Below are 15,168 nucleotides of genomic sequence, written 5' to 3' on the forward strand. Positions count from 1 at the left end.
CGTATATAGGTAATTCACATATCCCGGGAATAGAGAATCTCGATTATTTTGGTCTGTTATCGATATCGATACTGGCGCAAAACAGGTCCAGGGATTTTCACGACTTTCGAAAATGACAAAAAATATTTTTCGTGTGATATAATTACAAATTAACAATTTCCGAACTTTCAAGATTCTAGGTCAACGGGAACCACGTATGGAGTTTGATGTTTGAGTTTGCTACTGTCAAAATACGCGACATATGAGTAAATGGTTTCACTCTTTGAGTACATTGGCCTATATGCTTAGTGTTTTATACCACCAAGGGACATGTGACATATATTTCAGCTTGATACGCCATCCATTTCTGAGAAAAATTGCCTTAACAGAAGGACAGACTGACAGTCGGATAACAAATGACAGAAAATATTTTTCTCGTGTGATATAATTACAAATTAACAATTTTCGGACTTTTTTCTTTACTTGTACTGCGAAACCTTGCTTCTCGTCAAACTCCATGATTCTGGGCAACGGGATGTAATCCATGCTCGTGGGTTTTCAAGAGTGAGTTTGCGAGTATTAAAATATGTGACATAAAAAGCCGTATCTTTTGATTGCATTGAGCTCGAAGCTCAAATTCTTACACCGCCAAGGGACCGTAGACCTTAGCATAAGACATAGAATTCAACTTAATACGTCTACCCGTTCTTGAGGAAAAGGAGTCTTAACGGTCGGAAGGACACACAGATAGGCAGCCAGGCAAGAAAATGATTCTATAAGGGTTCTGTTTTTGACGACTGACGTATAGAACCCTAAAGAACTAAGTTTCTCAGCGACAGAATCTGAAATACGTTAAGCGACAGCCGCACAGAACCACTGAGGAAAAACCGACGAAAAAGTAGATCGAAAGAACGAAGAGAAAGAAAACATGCGAACCGAGAAGTCGGGTAATCGAATACCAGCGGGACCACGGAAGTTTTTCACTCTGCCTTTAATTTAGCTTCCACCCCTCAACGGTATGAAAAGTGGCAAGGAATGACATGTGGTTAGGATTCCACATCGAACTGCGTATCCCCTTTCCGCAGTTGGGTAACTGGGAAAGAGTAGGGACACGCAAGTCGTCGAAGTGGTCTCCGATTGAAAGGTTTACACTCGGCCATTGAACTCACAAAGCTATTATTACTCTACCAAATAGAATGAGTTGGTGTTTCTGGATTACGACACCTAATCATCTGGTGAATGAGTGAAGCTAATCAGGTAGTGAAAGACATCAGTAATCAGTGGGTGAAGATGCATAGTCAGAAAGCATCCCAACTGTGTGTCCGAGGTTTCCTGTCGTAGCGATATCATTTTCCTTGTTTCTTGTTCCACCTCTGAATGAGGCGTGGGAAGAATAATTGTCTATAAACTTCTGTAGGACTCTAATTTTCAAGACGTGGTCATTTCACGAGACGTATGTGGGAGGAAGTAATATAAGGGGCGTTCACAAAGTTTCAGTATCAATTCGATGTTACATCTTATTTGTAACCCATCGCAGCTCCGATGCAGGCATATAAGCATCGACATGTAGGCATGGGGTTAGTGGGGCAATCAAAAAGAAACTTTGTCCAGTCACATTAATGCAACCACATACAGGCGAGGGTTTAGTGGGGCAATCCAAAGGAAACTCTGTCCAGTTACATTAATGCAACCACATGTAGACAAAGGCTTAGTGGGGCAATCCAAAGGAAACTTTGTCCAGTCACATTAATGTAACCGCATATAAGCAAGAGTTTAGTTGGGCAATCCAAAGGAACCTTTGTCCAGTCACATTAATGCAACCACATGTAGGCAAAGGCTTAGTGGGGCAATCAAAAAGAATCTTTGTCCAGTCACACTAATGCAACCACATGTAGGCAAGGGTTTAGTGGGGCAATCCAAAGGAAACTTTATCCAGTTACATTAATGCAACCACTTGTCAAAAGCCCGATTAATCACGTTTTGTAGTGCGGACCCCTTTGAGAGTGTCAGTGAAGTTCTGGAAGGTAGCGACAGGGATGTGAAGTCATGCCGACTCCGGTTCCGTGGCCTATGCACTAGGTTTCTCGGTTGAGAATCCATTTCACGAGCTGTCTGATCGAGGTGGTCCCGTATATTCTCGATTGGGTTTAAATCCGGGGAGATTTGTTGCCAGCGGAGTATTTTATAGTCATCATGTGGTCTTAGAACAACGCTCGTACGTTGCGACCTGTGTTAACACGTTGCGTTGTGCTGTTGCTAGATGCGACTGTTCGGAACAAAAACAAACTACATCCAGAGGTGAACGTGGCCCACAAGTATAAGACGCATACTTGTGTTGATCCATAGTACATTCCAGACTGATGAGATCACTCATGTAGTGCCACGGAAAGACTCCCTCAGCTGCGCTTTCACACGTTGCACGCCATACACGACACCGTCCATCTGTCCTATGCAGAATAAAACGTGATCCATCTGGAAAGGCCACCTGTCGCCACTCAGCCGGCCGGAGTAGCCGAGCGGTTCTGGGCGCTTCAGTCTGGAACCGCGCGACCGCTACGGTCGCAGGTTCGAATCCTGCCCCGGTGATGTCCTGAGGTTAGTTAGATTTAAGTAGTTCTAAGTTGTAAGGGACTGATGAGCTCAGATGTTAAGTCGCATGGTGCTCAGAGCCATTTGAACCAGTTTGTCGTCAGTCAGTAGGTGTCCAGTTGCGGCACAGGCGAGCAAATTCCAGTCTTCGTCGCCGATGAACGAAAGTCAGCATGGTTGCACGAACAAAGCGCCTGAAGTGGAGGTCCATACTCAGCAATGTTATGTGAATGGTCATTGAGGAAACACAATTGGTTCGTCTGGTCGGTCAGTAGCTGAACAGTTACACGGTGCCAGTTCTGGATAGCGCCATTTTCCCATGCAAGGTATAATTTAACCATGACGGCACGCGGACAGTTTACAAACTTAACCCTTTCGGAAGGCTTCCACCGTTGGCCCAAGAGGCAATAATCATGCTCCGCCCCCCCCCCCCCCACCTCCCTCCCTGGAGATGCTTTATATATCCTCCACTGCTAGTGCTGCCACCTGTTGACTTCGGGTGGTTGTTGTACGTTGACGTAGCACTTAGACGGCGATCACATTAATGTGACTGGACCGTCTGTATTGTTACTGAGAAGTACCTTTGGAGGTTTCAGAAGACAACTGTTTGAAAACTACAAGATACATAGAACAATGACACGTATTAGTTGACAGAGCATTTCTCTTAATTTTGACTCGTAATACGTGAGGTGGCACAGTTGCACTAGGACTATGGATGTCATAATATGTAGAGAAATTATCTGTGCTGTACCGTCGCACCGATTTACACCGAGCCTGCTGTTAGGCAACTCCATGAACAGATTTGCAATGCGGGTTGCAGTCGCCCCTTCCCGCGTCGTTCGTGCCAGCGACTTCAGTGACGTTTACTGCGTCACAAACGGTGCCCATATTAACTACTTGAAAAAAAACTTGAAGAATTGCTCTATTTTATCACAGTCGTCTTCAGAAACACCGGAGGTACTTCTCAATAGTCCCGTTCCTTGCCCAATTCTACTGCGAACGTATGCTATCGGAATCTTAACGATCATCCTCTTCGTGATACACAACGCCTCTCTTGTTCAACTGGCACTGAAGTTCGTTGAGTATCACATAACGGACACCATGTCAAGGAACCGTGATCTCTTTTGTTATAATAAGTAAACAAAAAGCCGTCTGCGTCACAGCTTTTTATTACCGACGACCGTTTTCAGTCTACACTACAGATCATCGTAATCTCTGCAACGCATTCGTGCCGACTAAACAATCCTGAGACAAAACATGTTGCTCATCGTCGGAGCTTCCTGTACTACACGGTAAGAGCCCCAACATCTCAGATGAATATGCGGCGGAAGACGCAGATCAGTGATATGTGACATCAGACAGAAAAAACCTAACATTTTGTGTGTACGTCCTCTCCCCCCCCCCCCCTTTTATTTTCAGTCTACCGTACTCTCTACCTTGTGGGTCAGCAGCATTCGTTAGTCTTATGCCACCGGTCGTTTTCAGTTAGTGACTGGAGGCTATTATTAACCGTTCGAGTTTCTTACGTTCTTTCAGTTTGTGATTGTCTTCTACCACCACTATGTCTAGGACTTCTTGTGTTCTATCTGTACTTTGCTTTATGGAGCCATGGGAAAGGGTTAGTGTCGAAAAAGGAACAATGGTCCCAAATTTATACGTATCTGGGAGCTATTTCTGGACAGTTTGTGGAATGAATTGGTTTGGTGCGGTATGGGGACTTGTACGGTAAAAGAGGATCTGAAATAAGCAGAAATATAACAAAAAATATAACAAAAATAGCAAAACACGCATCTTAAAATACACAAAACTAAGACGCTGCAACATAATCATCAAAACCAGACTGTCTTTCTCGGGTTGAAATATTCGTATTTAACAAAAACAAAAAAAAAAAGAAGACATTGAAGAAATTGAAAAGAGAGAACGAAAGGAGTAAACAAATGCGATCTTGGCAAATAAAGTGTTCGTGTAAGAAGACTTCAACATTTACAAGTACAGATTGCCTCGTACAAGACTCACTATGTCAGGTAAGTGTGCCAGGGAAGAGTTTGAAACCCACTGTTTATTTTACGAGTGAAGGTGGCATTTATTCAACACCGCTGTCAACCTGTTTTGCAAGATGCCTTATTTCTGTTACTATTTACTTCTTTTGTTTTTGTTCTTCAATTTTGATCATTCCATGTGACGCATATTGTACTCACAGAGCTGCCTCATTCTCGGCGAGAAGGTCAGTGTTAACTGTAGACTCTAGCGTTATTATCTAACATTCTTAGAGTTTTATTTTTTCACTTTCTTCACTTTGTAGCAGGTGTAGTTGGATGAATGGCTGTAGATATGGCTGGGGTCTCTGTTATCTGACCTATTAAGAGTCTGAATTAATACAGATAACCGAAAGGTGGAAGAATTGGCCTTCGTAGATATTCCAATTACCATTGTTCCCTAGAAGATTGTTCGCCTGCTGATCTTCTGTCCCAGACATCGGATATCTTTTCTTACAGCCGGTGCTACGTCGCCTAGTAAGGAACTGTTTAAAAAACGTCAGGGAAGCTACAGACGAACAAAAATCACACAATAATGTCTACCGTCCCTAGAGAGAGAGAGAGAAGAGAGAGAGAGAGAGAGAGAGAGAGAGAGAGAGAGAGAGAGAGAGAGAGAGAGAGACAAATGACTTAATATGCATCTTTACGACGAAAGAAGCTAACCGTGTGTCAAGAATGCTTACACAGTAACAGGGCCGGACAATTGAACTTATCTCGCTCCATGTCGATTTACAGCGCCGGTACACTCCGCGTGGCTTTGCAGCGTGCTTCTTAATTCGAAACATCACGAGTAACTCGCGGATGGCTAATTCATGACTGTAAGCTAGGTAATGGGAAGCAACACTTGCCGTAAAATGGCGGTAACTGCAGCACAATGTACCTCGCGATGTCGACCCCTTTAGAAAATCCAACGGAATGGGAGCGGAATGCTGCTCTGCGGGCTACTTAAAGATGCAGTCGATGAACTGTAGTGCCGCGGTCAACGGGAAGGTCCTTTTAGTCAACCTAACAGAGTCTGTAACTGTAACTGTTCCTGCTGTTCTGGCCGACAGGAGCTGCAAAGTTCCTACCTTCAGTTTGGGTGGCCCAAATTGGTGCGTATTTTCAGAACGCGGGGCAATTGTGTATGTTTCCATCACCGCGTCGCTTCAACGACATTTCGAAATAACGGTCAGAAAACCAAGCTGGATTTCACCGTCCTGGGTATTTTCTATATTAAATAAACTGTGAATGCAAAAATTATCCTGGCCCCTCCAGCCGATGTTCGTCTATATAGATAATACGTCGGCAGTGTCTCCAGAACTGGGAAAATTAGTAGCATTACATGTGTAATTAAGATTGACGACTGGTCAATTAATTAACTGACTGGCATGATTATGGTATCAATTTACTCGTAATTTTATTGGGAGATCGAATCTGTGGTCAGAATTAAAGGATTAATTTTATTACTCTCTCCTCCTCTGTGATGGTGAGTGATCTGGACAGACGCTATGTCCTCACGAAGTGCGGTATGTTATGTGCTTCACAATGTGACTGTATTACAGTTTCATATTCAAAACATAAATAAAACAGCTATGTTGATACGCTGCAAGGAACTGCTAGATTCTTTGTTTTTGATATATCCTACTTACTTATTATCCTCAAAGATGCTACTGCCCTGCCAGAAATTAGGAAATTTTAATTAATATTCTTAATTTAACAATGTTTGGCAATGTGAATGGATAGTAACAGCATTAGATTCTACTCATCTTGCGCAGGTGGCTTTTATCCTGTGTTATGTTTCCGTGGCGTTTGTGCTTAGCGTATGCCAAACGTATTTTCATATAAACCAAAGAGTGGGCGCCAAAGTTGTCGCGGTAATCCTGGGATCTAGAAGGTTCCAACAAATTTTATGATGTCAAGCGAATACGCTGTCTTAACATTCACTATGCACTTGCCTTAAAAGAAATAGGTAATGGAGTTTACTGGTTTGAATATCAATGAAATTAGTATATTAACGTATTGTGTAGTTTAAATTTTGTGAGAAATTTTACGGCGGTTGCTGGAAAGAAGTGTCACTAACGTAAGTATATTATTGGGAGCAGGTATTTGGCTGTTGTGATTCTAGATGGTTTACTGTTACGTAATTAGGGAATATTTTGCTAGACGTCACTCATCGAAGGAAAATTTTTGAGTGTTAAGTAACGCAGGTTATTTGATAGCGGAGTGTTGAACGAACACGAGTGATATAAACAGGAAGCAGTCGAGCATCAGCGCAGCACTGGGTGGCTGCCAGAAATTACCATACAGCATCTCCTTTTCATGTAATTTTGATCGATTCTATGCTCTCTACCCAGGCCTGACTTTTTCACCAGGTTTTTTTCTGCAGGCTGTAAGCGTAAATGTGAGAATAAATGGGAGTGTCTGAATGAGCTTTACAACGAAACCTCCTTAGTTTTAAATGTATTATTCACTTATTTTGAAACAAGCTATCAAGAGTCTTAACGCCGACAAGAGTGTATTGGTACATAATGCCGAAAAGAGAAACGTAACCATCGGAATGAACACAGAAGATTATGAGCGAAAGATTCGGGACCTACTAGATCTGACGCTGTTCCGAAAACTAAGCGCTGATCCGACGCAGCGGATCACATGGAATACGGTTAATCAAGGCGTCTTCTCTCTCGACGGACATACATGGGAACCTGAGCACCACAGAAGCCCTACCACCTTGGCTGTATGGATTATCAAAGGTCCATAAGGATAATGTTCGGCTTTGCGTTCCTGGCCCACCAAAATATGAACTTCGAAACACTTGGCCTCTGTGTTTCAGCTGCACATGGGAAAGACCAACGCATATGTAAAGGACTCGGGACATTTGACTGAGAAGCTAAAGAAACTAAAATTCAGGTCAAATGACATGATGGAGAGCTTTGGTGGTGTTTCTTTTTCACCAAAGTGTCACTCATTGACTTACTGGAGTATATTGGTTCCATTTTACCCTCAAGACATCACCAAGATCTTTCATGCTTGTCTCACCATGAGCTGTTTCATGTGAAATGGCAACTTCTACGAACAGCTGGAAGACGACGCCATGGATAGCCCACTTAGTCCAGTGATGACCAATTCCTTTATGGAACATTTCGAAGCATAGACACCGGACTTGGAAGGTTGTAAACGTAAGATGTGGTACAGAAGCGTCGACGTTACTTTCGTTGTGTGGAACCATCGTGAGGAAAGGCCCGGTGACGTCCTAAGACAACTCCGATCAATGCCAATTTAAAATTTACCATGGAGATAGAAAAGGACGAACAGCTACCCCTTCTGGACGTGCTGGTCACGAGGGATGGCGTAAACCTGAGACCCAGCTTACATTGAAATCCGTCACACACGAACCGATAAGTGCACAGACTATCAGATCACCACCCGAGGCAGAAAACATGCATGATTCACACGCTCGTAATGCGAGAAAGACGGTTATGTGAGCCGCAGCACATCAGACGAGAGATGTAACACCTGGAAAGCGTTCTGAGGAGCAATGAGTACTACACCAGTTACATTAGAAGTATCACGGAATCGAACACTCAGTGAAGTGATACAACGGGAATAGAATTTCTGCCATACATTCCCAGAGTGACGGACAGAATCGGCGGCATATTGCTCAACCACGGCGTAAAAACTATTTATAAACCGAAAAAGAAGATCAAAGGGTGTCTCAGATCGTCAAAGGGGAAAACGGACGCGCTTGCAATGTCGGGAATATGCCGAATACCATGTACTTGTGGAAAAGTCTATGTTGGAACGTCTTGACGATCAGTCAACACCAGGATCAGCGAACATAAGCGGAATAGCAGGTTGGGGCAGGCAGAGAAACCGGTCGTGGCGAAGCACGCGCTGTGTGAGACCGCCCACATAGTGAAATTTGCCGACGTGGATGTTGTTGCTGTAGAGAAGACCTATTACACCCGCTGGTTCAGAAAGCTGTAGAAATATATGAATACGACAATAGTTTCAACAAGAAAGAAGAAAGCATTGGAGCGAACGGATCCTGGATTCCCGTTGCAGGTAGAGAGGGAAGAACCGCGGCGGAAATTACCACGGAAAAGCCCTTCGACGTTGGCGCGCTCGACTCCAGTATACAACCAGCAATGGAGGGTGAATCTCTGACAGCCACTCGCAAGGAAGAAACATCAGCAAAATTATTAAACAAACGTCGGCCGGAAAACCCGCGTCAGAAGGCAACACGCAATTTGTCAACAAGTGGCCACGAAAGCCTTAACAGTTTTGTGTCTTGGAACGGTTCGGTATGGGTGCAAATAAACGAGATGTTGGGCTCTCGAAGTTAACACCCATTGTTCTTATAATATATCCGATGCGTCCAGCCACGAATTTCTCTCCTGTCATCGTCATCGTCATCGTCATCTAAGGGCTAATTGAAGTTGAATGTTTCAAGAGTCTTATAAATAATATCATCAGCATACATTTATACATTGTCTTATCACGAGGAAGTTAAGAATGGCCACTGGAACAGTAGCTTTATGGGTGGCGAATTTTTGCACAAAAGGTGCCTCGTTACCTGGGAGCGCCGCCACGGCGCAAGCGCCGGCTCCCGATGGCCTGGCTCGCTTGTTCTCACGCTGTGGCCAGCAGAGGAGCACGACCTCCGGGTCACGACTTTGTTAACCCAGCCTGGGATGCGGCCCTTTAGGCTCTCTCTCGTGCATCTTTTCCACAACTTGACCCCCATCTGGTCGGAAGAACGGAGATGAAATGGACCGGGCGATATTTCGATACTCAATTCCGAAATAATTAAATAACCAAGTAGGATTAAAAGACTGCCTTGTTTTCATTTTGAACTGATTTTACTTAACGGTTATCCAAAATTCAACTGTTGTCAAACTGTATAGGCACGTGCAGGGTAAAAAAGATCGATAAGCCCCACATAGTAACGAACACACCACGATGAAGTTAGCAGTGACACGCTCTTTTTGTTGTACCTGTCAGGGGCTCAGTATCTCCGCTATATGGTGAGTAGCAAGTTCCCTTTTCGCTATATTGTCATCATTCCGTCCTGAATTTTCCATTGTTTAAAGATAAAAGAAACATATTTTTAATTTCTCTCTAAAATCAGAAGACGGCGACACATCCACGTGCAAACAGGCTACCACCTCACAATGGCTTAAAAATCGAAACAAGTCTGTAGTGGATGTGAATAACTTTTTGATTTTGACAAAAGTTTATGGGAGGTTACGGTTGAGCTTTAAGCGCACTTCTGTAACCCTGTTAAGATCCGAAACTGGTGACCAGGTGACTCCCCATACGCCGACCGGGGTGTCCGAGCGGTTCTAGGCGCTACAGTCTGGAACCGCGCGACCGCTACGGTCGCAGGTTCGAATCCTGCCTCGGGCATGGATGTGTGTGATGTTCTTAGGTGATTTAGGTTAGTTAGATTTAAGTAGTTCTAAGTTATAGGGGACTGATGACCTCAGCAGTTAAGTCCCATAGTGCTCAGAGCCATTTGAACCATTTGAACTCCCCATAAGAAAATGGTTCAAATGGCTCTGAGCACTATGGGACTCAACATCTTAGGTCATAAGTCCCCTAGAACTTAGAACTACTTAAACCTAACTAACCTAAGGACATCACACACACCCATGCCCGAGGCAGGATTCGAACTTGCGACCGCAGCAGTCCCGCGGTTCCGGACTGCAGCGCCAGAACCGCACGGCCACCGCGGCCGGCCCCCCATAAGATCATGTGAATTACTAAACAAAAGTTCCACAACCGATAACTATGTGGGGCATCTGAATTTAAACAGGGGTGGTCCAGGCACACATGAAATATGGACACGATGCCTCACAAAGATACAATGAGTAGGTTTTAGTCTATTTAAGGAATGAAACAAGAGGTCACGATAAAGTCCTGTTTATTGTTAAAATTCATGCACTTCGCTTTTAAACATAGAGTGTGTAAAATGCTTAACTATTACGTTCATGAGGTTACAAATAACTAATTCAACGTAAACAATAATAACTCGACAAAGGTGGAAGAAGTTGGAATGCAAGATTCGGTTGATTCTGAATGTTGTTGTTGTGGTCTTCAGTCCAGAGACTGGTTTGATGCAGCTCTCCATGCTACTCTATCCTGTGCAAGGTTCTTCATCTCCCAGTACCTACTGCAACCTACATCCTTCTGAATCTGTTTAGTGTATTCCTCTCTTGGTCTCCCTCTACGATTTTTACCCTCCACGCTGCCCTCCAATACCAAATTGGTGATCCCTTGATGCCTCGGAATAAACCCTACCAACCGATCCCTTCTTCTAGTCAAGTTGTGCCACAAACTCCTCTTCTCCCCAATTCTATTCAGTACCTCCTCATTAGTTATGTAACCTACCCATCTAATCTTCAGCATTCTTCTGTAGCACCACATTTCGAAAGCTTCTATTCTCTTCTTGTCTAAACTATTTATCCTCCATATTTCACTTCCATACATGGCTACACTCCCTACAAATACTTTCAGAATCGACTTCCTGACACTTAAATCTATACTCGATGTTACCAAATTTCTCTTCTTCAGAGACGCTCTCCTTGCCACTGCCAGTCTACATTCTATATCCCCTCTACTTCGACCATCATGAGTTATTTTGCTCCCCAAATAGCAAAACTCATATGCTACTTTAAGCATCTCATTTCCTAATCTAATTCCTGCAGCATCACCCTGTTTAATTCGACTACATTCCATTATTCTCGTTTTGCTTTTGTTGATGTTCATCTCATATTCTCCTTTCAAGGCACGGTCCATTCCGTTCAACTGCTCTTCCAAGTCCTTTGCTGTCTCTGACAGAATTACAATGTCATCGGCGAACCTCAAAGTTTTTATTTCTTCTCCATGGATTTTAATTCCAACTCCGACTTTTTCTTTTGTTTCCTTTACTGCTTGCTCAATATAGAGATCGAATAACATCAGGGATAGGCTACAACCCTGTCTCACTCCCTTCCCAACCACTGCTTCCCTTTCGTGCCCCTCGACTCTTATAACTGACATCTGGTTTCTGTACAAATTGTAAATAGCCTTTCGCTCCCTGTATTTTACCCCTGCCACCTTCAGAATTTGAAAGAGAGTATTCCAGTCAACATTGTCAAAAGCTTTCTCTAAATCTACAACTTTAGCACGATGGACGAGAGTATTCAGAACGCCACGTTTTTGCTGGATGATGGTGGCTGAGAGCGTGTAGATACCGATCTGTGTGTGTTGGTTTCCTGTAGACACTGTGGCTCAGGTGCCCATTGGTTTTCCTATGTCGGCCAAACAGTACGCTCTGTGGAGCAACGCCGGACAGAACACGAGAGGTGCTTACGCCTACGCTATCCAGAAAAATCGGCCGTGGCAGAACAAACCTTAGAAAATGGACACCGAATTCTATTCGACGAAACATCTGTCGTTACGAAGACGTAGTGATTTTGGGATAGCGTCATAAAAGAAGCTATCGAAATAAAACCTCTGAAAACACCTTCAACACGGACGGCGGTTTGCAGCTCAGCACAGCCTGGGACCCTGCTATCGCCATGTTGAAACAGGCGCGATGGATGCGGCATGAAAACATTACCGTATATGGCGAGGAATAGAGCACCAGTGACGTCACAGGCAGCAGTGCGGCTGTATAACGACGCGGCCACGGCGACACAGCAGTCAGCCTTAGTACTTGACAATGACCGGGGAGAGCTCGGTCGAAAGCTCGTGGGATTTTAACCACCTGACGCGGATGGAAGCCCGAGAAAATTTTATTAATATACTCATATGTCCATGCTTTCCCTTGCCTGAGTGGATATTGAGTTAAACTTGTTGAGTTCACGGATGTGTTTGTAATACCAGAACCTAACTCGAAACAAAGGACTTCACGGCCCCTTCGGAATGTCGTTCGCTAGCTGCACGTGTTTGCCATACTTTGTACAATCGCAGGCAGAGAAAGACTGTGTATTAATTAAAAATCTGCGTCTGGCTCATAATTTGTGAGCAAGAAGCCACGGACCTGGAACTGATTGAACTTTCCCAGAATTAAGATGGAGTCCTTCCTCTCGTCACTTTTGGTTAGCTTTCATCTTTTCTCTTTTTTTCTCTGTTTGCTTGAGTATGCTTTAGATGACCAAATATCAGCTTATGGTGCGACCGCAAACCAACTGGATTTCTCGTAGTTAGCCAGAATCCTCTCTTCCTTACGTTTATTTATCGTTAACCAAGTGACTGATGGAGCTGAGAAGCAGCAAGAAAATTATTACCTCGAAGGCATATATGGTTCTCGTTCTCCCAGTCACATCTGCTCTTACAATAGGCATCAATTAAATGACTGGAGGGACGTTGGTGCAAAGAGTGAGCATCTCGGAGTGTGGCGGCGTGTCGCCTCATCCCTTAGCAGATCTTATCTTTGGAAAAGCGTCCCGTCAGTTGGTTTCCTGAGAGCAGGTTTGCAGCCGGCAGACTTACTTCACCCCCCTTAAACCCCGCTGTCCGCGACGCCCTGGTGCCGAACGCAGGCTCAAAACAGCGGGCGCAGCCCACAGCATTCCTGCCACCGGCCCTGACTTTCAGCGTAACACTTTTATGAGGCGCTTGCCGTTCTTCTACTGCTGTCCTTCCTGTTCCCATAGTCAGCAGGCGGCAAGCGGACTAAACTCGACAGAAAAATTGTTCATTTCCCGTCGCCATAGAAAGAAATGAAATAAAAAGTACTAGCTTTTTTTTACAACCATTGTTATTTGCTTTACCGTGAGGTGACAAAAATCATGGGATACCTCCTAATATTGTGTCGGGCCTCTTTTAACTTGGCATTAGTGCAGGAACTCAATGTGGCTTGGACTCAAAACGTTATGACCACCGGCTTCATAGCTTTTTCGTCCGTCTTTGGACAGACGTGCATATTTGATTGTGCGTACCAAAGACCCGATAATTTGTAGGTACGTTTTTGGAGGCATGTGGCATTAGATGTCTTGGTATAGGTCATGTAATTCGCATAACCGCTGATTTGGTACGCGATGATGGCGCCTGAGAGCGACCCAGATAAGTTCAATAGGATTTACATCAGGCGAATTTGATCGCCGAGACATCAACGTGAGTTCACTATAACGTTCCTCAAACTATTTTAGCACGGTTCTGGCTGTGACACAGACAATTATACTGTTGAAAGATGACATCGCCGTTGCATGAAGGGATGCACGTGGTTCGATTACTACCGCAGAAGAATGTCTCCTATAGCATAATACTGCTCCCACCAGCCTGCGTCCGTAGCGCTCTGCACGTTTCGAGCCGCCTTTCACCTCGGTGACGGCGTTTGTGGAGATGACCATCAAGCTAGTGTAGCAAAGTGTGATTCACCCGAAGAGCCGAAACGTTTCCATCTACATCTATATCATCCACATCTGTGTGATTACTCTGCTATTCACAATTAAGTGCCTGGCAGAGGGTTCAATGAACCACCTTCAAGTTGTCTCCCTACTTTTCCACTCTCGAACGGTGCGCAGGAAAAACAAGCACTTAAATTTTACTGTACGAGGCTTTATTGCTCTTCTTTTAGTATGATGATCATTTCTCCCTATGTAGCTGGGTGCTAACAGAATGTTTTCACAGTCAGAGGAGAAAATTGGTGATTGAAATTTCATGCAAAGATCCCGTCGCAACGAAAAACCCCTTTGTTTTAATGATTGCCACTCCAATTCACGTATCATGTCTGTGGCGCTATCTCCCCTATTTCGCGATAATACAAAACAAGCTGCCCTTCTTTGTACTTTTTCGGTCTCATCTGTCAGTCCCATCTGATGAGGATCCCACACAGCAATACTCCAGAACAGGGCGGAGAAGCGTGGTGTATGCAGTCTCTTTAGTAGACCTGTTGCACTTTCTAAGTGTTTTGCCAGTGAATCGTAGTCTTTGGTTTTCTCTACCCACAACATTATCTATGTGACAGTTCCAATTTAGGTTATTTGTAATTGTAATCCCTAAGTATTTAGTTGAATAGAAATTTATAGACTATCAAATCCCTATGGTCCTGAACTGACTGCAGTCGAAACTAGCGAAGTCAACATGTGAACTCGTAGGAGCAGTCTGCTGCGGAGCTCCATTTTCAACAATGTACGATTAACGTGTGCTGTTTCGGCAGAGATACTACAGATCACCATCTGTCCTACTTTACAGAGTGGACAAGCATGATGATTTTTCTGACGCTTTGCTGTATGGTCAAAGCTTTACCCCGCATTGCTGTCTGTAGAGGCTGAAGCTTTGACAATGCCACCCACTCGTTCTGGCGAAACATCAGAAATATCATCAAACAAACGTCAGCAGAAGAACCTGAGACAGAAACTAACACGTAGTTTGTCAACAAGTGGCCAGAAAGGAATTACAATATTGTAGTAAAGAGCTAGTTGTGTTCGACAAGAACGATATTTTATGAATCTATGTTGGCTATTTGTCAGTAAGTCGTATTTTCGAGATAATTCGTAACGTTCGAACACAGTTCATGAGTCCACAGTTGGAACCGACAAACCATATGAAGTCCAGGTAAGGCAGAACAAAAGGAGAAAGATGCTCCAATAAG

Source organism: Schistocerca piceifrons, chromosome 3 (genome assembly GCF_021461385.2).
Source record: "Schistocerca piceifrons isolate TAMUIC-IGC-003096 chromosome 3, iqSchPice1.1, whole genome shotgun sequence".
NCBI lineage: Eukaryota > Metazoa > Arthropoda > Insecta > Orthoptera > Acrididae > Schistocerca > Schistocerca piceifrons.